This window comes from Ictidomys tridecemlineatus, unplaced genomic scaffold (genome assembly GCF_052094955.1).
Source record: "Ictidomys tridecemlineatus isolate mIctTri1 unplaced genomic scaffold, mIctTri1.hap1 Scaffold_642, whole genome shotgun sequence".
NCBI classification, from domain to species: Eukaryota; Metazoa; Chordata; class Mammalia; order Rodentia; family Sciuridae; genus Ictidomys; species Ictidomys tridecemlineatus.
The window spans coordinates 47360-57915 of NW_027524460.1; positions in this window are offsets into that span (position 1 = coordinate 47360).

Genomic DNA, 10556 nt, shown 5'->3' on the forward strand with positions numbered 1-10556 from the left:
TGGTAGGGCCTTAGGACAGGTGTCCCACCAGTTTCACCCAAGCCCCTGGCCACTGATATCTCTCCACAGAAGTAATGCCCTTCCTTAGCCTTGAGCACTGCCCATTCCACAGTAGTGCTGGAATGACTGCTGCTGAGTAGAGGAGGCCACTGTAGGTAGCACAGCAGTGCAGTGAGAGGAGGGACACATAGGAGTCTCCTCCTGAGTGGGGCAGTGCCTCAGATCTGGAGAATCTGGTGGGTGTTGGCTCCAGATCTTTGGTTGAGGAGTTATTTGCTCTCTGGGAAAATATAACACAGGTTAATAGTTTTCCTTAATGTGTAGAAGCTGTTCCATAATCTACTATGTCTTCTGTGGACCATGGGAAGGCAACATCATCAGACCACCCTTGGTGGCAAGAAGTGTCCTTAGATGACTGTCTCTACTCTGCCACTCTTTCCAACAAACTTTCCTCCATTTGAGTGGAATTGGAAAGCCTGTACTCATTTTCCTTATTTATAGAGGAAGATGATTTAAAAGGATATTTATCTTGGTTTAATGAGGTTTATCTATGTATTCACACTTATTTTTGTATATAATTAAGTTACTGATGGACAGAAACCACAAGTCAACTCTGCTAACTCACTAGATATTATGACACAAATGATTAAGGCCATAGAGTGAAGTGACATGTGGATATATTAACATCTTGTTGTGACACCTGGCACAAAAGCTCTTAGCAACCTTCATTGCAACCCAGAGGAACAAGGCATGTTCTGTCCAAGAAAGATTGGATCTGAAGCCCTGGAGGTGGGCAGGAGGCTCTTTCAGATATTCTTTCCTTAAGGGCTCTGCCGCAGCCTTGGGGATAAGGGCTGCTCCCCAGACACATCATCTATGAATCTTTAGAGCTGTTTCCCTCTCAATAGATAATCACTGTTAGAATTAATAATTCCTCATACTAAACATTGCCTCTATAAGTTACTTTAGTTTTAGTTTCACAATTGGACCTAGAGTGACACCACTGCTCTCCAAATCATTATTCTGTATTATTTTGGCATGGCCAGTGAGTAACTCACCACACAAATGCCCCTTCCCAATGCATACTTCTCAGTCTTCTCTAAAACTACCAGTGAAGTTCCCAGTGACTGAATACGCTGAAGCAGAAGGATCACAAGTTCAAAACCAACCTCAGAAACTTTTTTTTTTAATGGCATCTTTTTTTTCTTATAATATTTTTGTTTTGTTTTAGTTATTTATTTTTAGTATTTTTATTTGCTCTTTTTAATTATACATGATAGTAGAACGTATTTTGACATATCATACATACATGGAGTATAACTTCCCATTGTTGCGGTTTTTACATGATGTGGAGTTACACTGTTCATGTATTTATATATGAACATAGGAAAGTTATGTCTGATTCATACTGTTTTTCCTTCTCCCACCCCCCTCTGTTTCCCCATTTACCTTTGTCTAATCCCGAGAACCTCCCCTTATTGTGAGTCAGCCTGCAGCCTCAGTAGCTTAGTGAGGCTAAGCAAGTTCGGAAGACTGTATCAAAAATAAATAAATTTCAAAACACTGGCAGTATAGCTCCGTGGTACTGTGCCTTTGGATTCAGTTTCCAATATCAAAAATTTCTATTTCTTAATAAAAAGTAAAATTGTATAAGTAAATATTACCTAATATTTTCAAAAGATTAGTCTACCATTCATGTCAGTATGAAACACATGAGATCATCTGAACAGGTAAATGTTGTTGCCCCTGTACACCCAACATAGGAAGCCTATTTAAGAGCTGGAGGAGCACACTTGTTTCCTCTTGGAGTTCTCACAATTTGTCTTGAAAACTGGTTCAAGAATCTTTTACAAAAAATTATATTTTCCAAGTCTCATAACAAGAAGACTTAGGTAGTCCTTCTAGAACTCTCCTCTAAACCAGCACTTCTCAACTACAGATGATTTTGTCCATCAGTGGAACATTTGGCACTTTCTGGAGGCAAATTAGGCTATTACAACTGGGTAGAGGGTGTGAACTATCTGGCCCAAATGGCAGTAATTATCAGGCTAAGAAATCTCTCAGAATTTGGACTGGCCTGTGCCCATTGCCCATAACACATTACCACACGTCGCTCACATCCTCCTTGGGTGAGGAAGTGGGTACCCATCAGAGGGATGGACTGCTGTGAAATAAAAGCAAAAGGCAAGAATTATATATTTTCAAAGCAATGTCATGACCTGTTTAGCTGACCAGAGGGGTCTGACTTCTAACAAAGAAAAAGCCCATGCTTGCTTATTTATAGTGGTACAGAACAAAGGGGATAGATAGAGATTTCCTTGGGGCAGGAAGGTGGACAGGATGAGAGTGGAGACAAACAGGTTGTTTATCCTTGGCAGGTTATGCCTATTTCCAGTGGCTGTGTTTGAACAGGAGCTTAGAGCCAGGTCAGGATCCCAGCATGATCTGGGATATCTCCAACTAGAGAATTCTACCCAGGAGTCCTGGAAGACTGACTTCCCTGCCTTAATGACTCCAACATTGTACAGTTTGCATACAGTTCACACATGGCTCCTAACACATAACACAGTTCCAACAGTGGCCAATCTTATTGTCTGCACATTCATCAAAGCCCAGGAATGGAACTTATTTGCACAGGAAATTAGAATTTACTAGAATACTGAGGACTGTCATTATCCTGGCTCTCCCCAGGGGCACTCCTATTATCAGGTCTATTCTCTTCCTCTAAGTCCAAGATTCACTCCTTTTGGCTGAACTCTAGAATTATTGTTCAAACTGAAGTAAGGCAGAAAATCATTCAGTGCTTGAAGCTGACAAACATGAATGTCAATACAAAAGGAGCACCCAGTTTGAAGCAAGAGATGGTGATCAGAAAAAAATGGAAAGAACCAGACACTAAAGGGATGGTTTATAACTAATTATTGTAATTTCTGACTGCAAAATTGATTCATACTGATCACAGATTGTTTTAGTCAGCTTTTTCACTGCTATGACTAAAAGACCCAACCAGCACAACTGTAGAGGAGGAAAAGTTTATTTAAGGGCTCACAATTTCCAAGGTCTTATTTCACAGAAGGCCAGCTCCATTCCTCGAAGCTCATGGCACAAGAGTGTGACACAGGGAAGCAGCTCTCATGTTATCAGAAAGCAGAGAGAAATATTTGCCAGAAACAAATATATACCCCATAGCCACACCCCACTGTCCTTCAGTAATCACTCAGTAATCCCATCAGGTATTAATTCGCTGGCTGGATTAAGGCTATAACCCAATCATTTCTCCTCCAAACCCTCTTGCATTGTCTTACACATGAGCTTTGGGGGGATACCACATCTAGACCATAACACAGACCATTTGAAAATCAGTAATATATAGCCAGGTGCAATGGCACCTGTAATCCCAGCAGCTCAAGAGTCAAGGCAGGAGGATTGCAAATTCAAAGCCAGCCTCAGCAATTTAGTGAGGCCCTAAGCAATTCAGTGAAACTCTGTGTCTAAAGGGCTGGGTATGTGGCTCAGTAGTTGAGTGCCCCTGGGTTCAATCCCCAGTACCCCAAACAAACAAACAAACTTACATGTATGTTAACTACTCAAAGATAATTAGTATGGGTAGCATCAGGAAGATCGACAAATAGGAGTGCTTCAGCTTCATCCTGCCCCATTCATACAAATTCACCCAGCAAATTTCCAAAGACAAGAACATTACCCTGGGAGTGAGCCTAGACAACGTTTCTCAAGAAATGCAGGATTCAAAGGGTAAGTGAAACAGCTTTTCCCATGCTGTCCGTCCCCCAGCTGGAATGAAACCACACACATCCCCCTACACATAAGAGCTTTTACAGTGGAAAATGTGAGGTGGAGGTGGACATTCAGCTTCACTGATATTTTGGGGCTCTTCACAAGAGGCAGGCCCCTCTCTTGCCACCCCCCCCAAAAAAAAATTGGGAGAACTTTCAGAACTGGATTAACTGTAGCAACTGTAAGCAAAAAAAAAAGAGCCCACAGCAAAAGATGTGCATATCTTGGTGGTTGGCCTATGCTTTGGCCCAGGGAACACTATAAAATTCTAATATTTACCGGGCAGCTGTAGCAATCCTGGGCATACAGCGGCACTAATGGTTCAACAGCTGCAGCAGAGAGACCAATCCAGATAGTCTGATGGGACTTTCTGAATTGGATGCCTCTTGGAAAAACTCACAGGACAAAGTTAACTAGGAAAACTGAAATAAATATACATACCTCAAGCATCATATTGTACATAAAAATACATACAATGTTATCCATTTTTTAAAAATTATAAAAATTAAAGGCTCAGCCAACTAAAAATAAAAAAGAAAGCTGGGTGTGATGATGCATGCGTGTAATCCCAGCAGCTCTGGAGTTGAGGCAGGAGGATTGTAAGTTCAAAGCCAGCCTCAGCAATTTAACAAGGTCCTAAGTAAACAACTTAGTGAGACTCTGTCTCTAAATAAAATATTAAAAGGGCTTGGGATGTGACTTAGTGGTTAAGCGACCCCTGGGTTCAATTCCTGCTACACACACACACACACACACACACACACACACACACATATATATATATATATATATCACATCCTCACATTTCATGAGCAAACAATTAAAATATAACTTATAGTATGCATAAAGTGTCTCCCCCATGCAAGCCTGTATCCTCTGGTATTAGCCACACACTCAAGATAAAGTTTGATTAGATTTTTGTAATCCTCCCAGGAAGTCTTAGCACATGAGAATGTATCACCCCTCCCCCCGGAAGTTGATGAATAATGTCACTTTTGTGTTAAAAATCGTTGTACCAGTTAGCACTCCTAGCATAGTAACAGTTCCACTTCCCTTTCCAAAGCTGGGCCTTAACAATTACAAGTTTTTACAAAAAAATTGCCCCGATGAAATGATGCAGTTTTAAATTGGATCAATTTGCACAGCAATTTATTCTAAGAAATTGTATAGAGGTTCATACACATATGGTTATTCCAAAGTTTTGTTTTTTGTTTGGTTAAAATAACTAACAGGAGACTTTCTTTATCTTCATCAACAGACAGCTACTTACATATAAATTACATATACAGTCATTCCATTCATTGCCTTACAGAGTTAAAAAGAAAAGTACCTGTACAACGCAATGGTCTGGGACTATCTTGAATATGTATTATTTTAAGATATAAACTGAGAACAACTGAATGTATATGGGCTCATATTTGCTTTGAAAATAAGCATTAACCCAGCTCTCCTTTTCATAGTGAGAACATTGTTCCTATAACCTATTCCGAGTTTGCCTGTCCGATTGCAGAAAAATAAATGTACTAGTCGTCTACTGCTCTGATTCTGCAGTGCCCAACAGTCAATCAATCTTATTGTCAGATCAGAACAAAAACACAGTCCCAGCCCGGAAGCTTGAAGGAGTCTCTGCTTTGGTGGCAAACAGCTGGGAGTGTGCTGGACCTGACTAAGCAGGGCCGACTTCTCCGCCCCAGCTCGCCTGATCCAGCTTCCAGGCTCGAAATGAGCACTTTCTCCTCGTCCACCCCCCCCCCCCAGTACAGCAGAGGTTACCCGACAAGACGTCACCACTACACACAAAACTCCTGTGCTTTTTTAAACACACGTTTAAAATGAAGGGGAAAAAAAGCAGCAAAACTCGATTGGAAAAAAGTTGCAAAACATGTTTTTGATAAAACCATTTTCTATGGAAAGAAAAGGGGGGAGACTTGAAACTCGGGTGTAGAAACCTAGGGAAAGCGGCCTCTGTCCGTTAAGTAAAAAGTCTGAAATTTATCACCAAACCTCTGCAGCAAAGGCAGGAGAAGCCTCGGGAAGCTCCGCTCCGCGACCTGCCCCGCCCTTAGCAGGCCTCCCAGACCTGCGACCGGCCCCGCACCCTGCTCCCGCCCCTGTCCTGCGCACCAAGGGTCTCCGTGCCAGTCCCGCCTCACCTCACCCCGCCCTGTCAAGCTCCCCGTCCCGCGCGCGGTCCTCGCGCCTCACCTCCGCCCGCCCTTGTCCTGGGCGCGGTCCCTGCGCCTCACCTTGCCCCGCCCCTGTCCCTTGCGCGGTCCTCGGGCCTCACCTCGGCCTGCCCCTCTCCCTCGCACAGAAGGATTACGCGCCCCGTTCCGCGCGTGGACCGCACACCTCGGCACCCTCTTGCGCTCTGTCTAGTCCAGATATGGATGTGGGTACCCTCACCGCTCTTTTCTGTCAGCACCGGTGAGTTCCCACATTACAATTTAAGGGGTGTGGCAGAGGATCACTGGGACAGGGTTCCAGTCCAGACACCAGATCACAGGACTGAGCCTGGGTCCCTCCCCAGGCCCCTCCACCGCCCCCGCGGGGTCAGTCCCACCTGGTGCAAGTGTCTGGCTCTTCTCCTGAGGCCCTCGAGAGGAGCGAGAAAGAAAAGGGCAGGAGGTGGGAGAGACAATAGGGAAGGAGACCACAGGCTGGCAGTCTCTGGTGACATCTCGCAGCCAGGAAGCGGAGCCAGAGCCACAACCCCCAGGACCAGGTGTGGTCGTGCACAGGGGCGTGATCCCCCCAGGGTCAGGACAACAGACACTCCCAGACCCAGCTCTGCTCTACAGACTTTCTTTCACCCACTGCAAACCCTCAGCATCCCAAGGCTGTTGACTCTTGAACTTCCCACCACACTTTGCCTGGGGATCTCAGCACATGCGCCCACAGAGCCTCACCAGCCAACAGCCACAATCACTTTTCTGTGATTCAGTGAGCCACCACCCAGCTCACCTCCCTTCACTCCTTTTCTCATCTAGCCACGCCCCATCCAGGGCCTCCCTAGTTCCCTTCCTCCTAGGGACCCTAACCTCCACCAGGACCACCTGGCACCATATGCCTCTGCCTGAGGACATACCCTGCAAACATCCCCCACCTCACCCAAGATCCTAAAGCAAGAGCAGGGGCCCCATTTCTCTAATGACCCTGGTGATGTTATACAGCTGGGGGTCTTCCTAAAAACTGAGGCAGCTGGAAGACCCCCATCTTCAAACCCTGATTCTTTTGATCAACTCAGAAAGGTTTCAGACATTGCTCAAAGTAGGAAAAGGGACATTCTCAAGGGAGAGAGTGGGTCCTCTCAGAGGGGAGAGACAAAGAGCACTCTCCTGTGCTCCAGTTCTTTCTTTGGGGGGTGGGGGCAGGAAAGTTTCCAGAGAGTCCCACCAGGCCCACCTCTTGGCTCTTGACTGACAGCAGGGTGACATCAGAATTTCAAGTCTGCTTTGCCATGACAACTCTGTCACCTTGGCCCATGCTGACTGGTTCTATCTGGATTCTTAATCATTTTTACAGGTTTTATGGTTAGGAGGAATTATCTTTATCTTCCAGAATCTGGTCTGTGAAGGGACACATAACTTGGGTTATTCTTGTCAATGTTACTTCCTGCCTGAATTTCCTTGTAGATAATAGTTTGCTGAAGAATAAGACATATTCTTTCCACTTTGGTTAGTCAGGGCTGCAGGTAAATTGGTTTTTGGCAAAGAAAGCATGTGGGGGTGAAGAAAGCATGTGGGAATCAGCACAGTGGGACATTTCATAGAATTATTCTCTAAACGTGTGTTCCCACCCTCCTCATCTGTCTGTCCCCTAACAGCAATGGTACATCTATACATTTCTGTAGTAGCATCTATAGACTTCTGACCTTGGATCCTAGCCTCATCTAACTCTTGAGGATCCAGCATCATATAAGGGTATAAAGTAGGCACAAGTTGTTTACTTTCTCCATAAAGGCAGATAGTAAGGGGTGGCAGGCCTCTGCAGGCCACACTATAACTGTCTCTATATGAAGTACTCATGAGAGCAACTGAAGACTACATGCCAATGAATGGGGCACTGGCATAGATTTCTATGCCCTAGTTTTCTCACCCTAGATTAGGGTATCTCCTGTGTCTCCAGTGTTGGTGCCCATCCTTATGCTGTCTTTCCCAAGTGATTCTGCAGATGCATATTTTATGCTCCTGTGGCTTCAGATGGTCTGGTGTTTAGGAGGGGTTCCTGTAGATTGAGGCCTACTGTACCCCCACCCACACTCACACCCTTTGCTGCCCAGTGGATTCTTCGGTTCATGCGGATTATAGGGTACACTTTCTAAAGCCACAGGTGTGAGCTCAAGGTGAAGTGATACACTTAGTAGAGGACAAATGTGTGTTCTCCAGGATGGGATACTATTTTAAACATATTGGTCTGGGGAAAGTAGTGTCAGAAGATTGTACTTGACCCTCTCTACTAGGGTATCCCTGATTCCACAGGTGACTCACTAAGTCCATGGATGATTCATTTCAGTTACAAATTCAGAGAATTTGAAATAACCATTGAATGGATCTGTGGCCCCAGACATCTAGGAGAAGAACCTGGGACAGGTCCATTCCTCGCCCCATGTGAACCTTGTCAGAACCAGGGGGCCATCATGATGCTTCTTGAGACAGGGTCTCCCTATGTTGCTTAGGCAGATGAACTTCTAGTCCTCCTGACTCAGGCTTTTGGTACCTGGAATTACAGACACATGCTACCATAACAGGATCAACTTTTAAAAATTTTTGTTATATACATTTTTAATGGTTGATTTTTTTGCCCATTTCATTAAACTCTTATTACAATATGATCATTTCTGTGCTTTTGTTTCTGATATGAGTGAGACATGATCTTTTTGTTACCTGCTCCCCATTCTTGGTATCTATTCCATTGTTGTGTAAGTGATCAATATTTATTAATATTACTTATTAATATTGAGTTCATTTAACAGTTTAGTAACAATGATCATGCAGAAGTATAGAAAAGATGTTCTTATATTAAAAAATAAACAGTACTTCTTAGTGAGATAAGAAATATTAGGATTCTAGTCAACTAGATCAAGAAGGTCATGGAGAGAGTGAATGTCCATTTTAGATTTTCCCTTGCCATTTTGTATAAATTTATTTAGGCTGTAATTCTCTCATTAGCCTGTAAAGGAAGTAGCATTCTCATTTTAGAACTGGGAAGATTAGAGTATTTATGTAAATGTTGAAGTTATTGTTGTAATTGTAGGGCTAGGTTTTGATCTAAACCTTCTACTTTGATCTCCTGCTGCTTCCCCTTTGCTTGTCAGACTTAAGTTCCCACAGTCCTTTCTGTGCCTTGAATAAGACAAACTGTTTCCTACTTGGAACCTTTGTTGTTGCTCCAGCCTGTTCTCTAATACCTGGGAAGCCCTTATGCTAGAGCCACTTGTGGATGATTCCTCTCATCTCAGGTCTTGGCTCAAATGTCTTCTTACAGTATAGTTTTGAAAGGCACCCTGTCTACCTTAGCTACTCCACCAAGTTCTCTCTGCTTTTACACAGCATCCTGTTTGTATCCTTCATACCACTAATCAATCTTACATTATCTTGTTTATTTGTTGGCATATTTATTGTCTACTTTTCCTTAGTAAGGTCTAAGGTCCAGATATGAGTTCTTGATAACTATGTGTATCTTTAGCACCTAAAACAGTGATTGGAACATTGTGAGTACTCGGTATGCATTTATTGAGATGAAGAAAGAGATAAAGGATGAGGAAGAGCTAAAGGGAGAGAGAATAAGAGTGAGTAATGAGAATCTAGGTACAAGTTTCCAACTTTTTTCTCACTGGATGATTGACTCCTATTGGAATAAGTTATGTAATTACAACCTGTTCTTTTTGAATTTCCTTATTTAGGAATCCAATATGCCATACTCCTTTTAACTCAAATCTGCAAGACTCCAAAATTAAAGTCTGAGTAATTAGAGTAAAAACCATGGGTTGCACAATTAATAATGCTAAATATTCACCTTGAAATAATTGCAGGTAGTCACTAGGAACCCATAAATTGGGGAATGAAACAATAAATTTCATAAAATACTTTTCCAGATACAGATAGAATTGTAGAACATCTGTCTGTAGGCTTACATGCCAGAAAGTAATCAACCAGGACACAAGAGGTAATAGCATTATGTTGTTTGATGACTTCCCTGAGGAGAAAGTCTGCTGTGTGTGTGTGTGTGTGTGTGTATGTGTATGTGTGTGTACACACGTGTAAAAAATATATATATATGCATGTATATATGTATTTACACATATACAATAAATTTCATCATAAAAGGAATATTAGAATTATAACCTTGCTTCTACAAACCTTACCAGTGTGATAAGTATTGAGGAAAATCTACTGAGGATAAAGAATAAGATGTGATTATCTATTTCTCTTTAATTAGTCATCTTCAGTATCAATCTTTTAATTAAAATACTTCAGGAGAAGAGGTATTCTCTTTCACTGGTACCTCATATCACCTAGGACCTTGTACATTGGAGAACTATTTTATGGTTCATTTTCTATGAGGGCTCTGAGACTTTCCTTGGAGATCTTACAGTACTCTGAAAATACTGGTACCTGCAGTCCACAATGGACATTTTTATTTTGCTATGACATTCAGTAGTCAATTGCAGAGTCTTGAAATGATAGTGAAGCTCTGAATTTAAAATACATATATTAATGTGTGGTTAATACACTATAAAATATGATTAAAAGTATCAA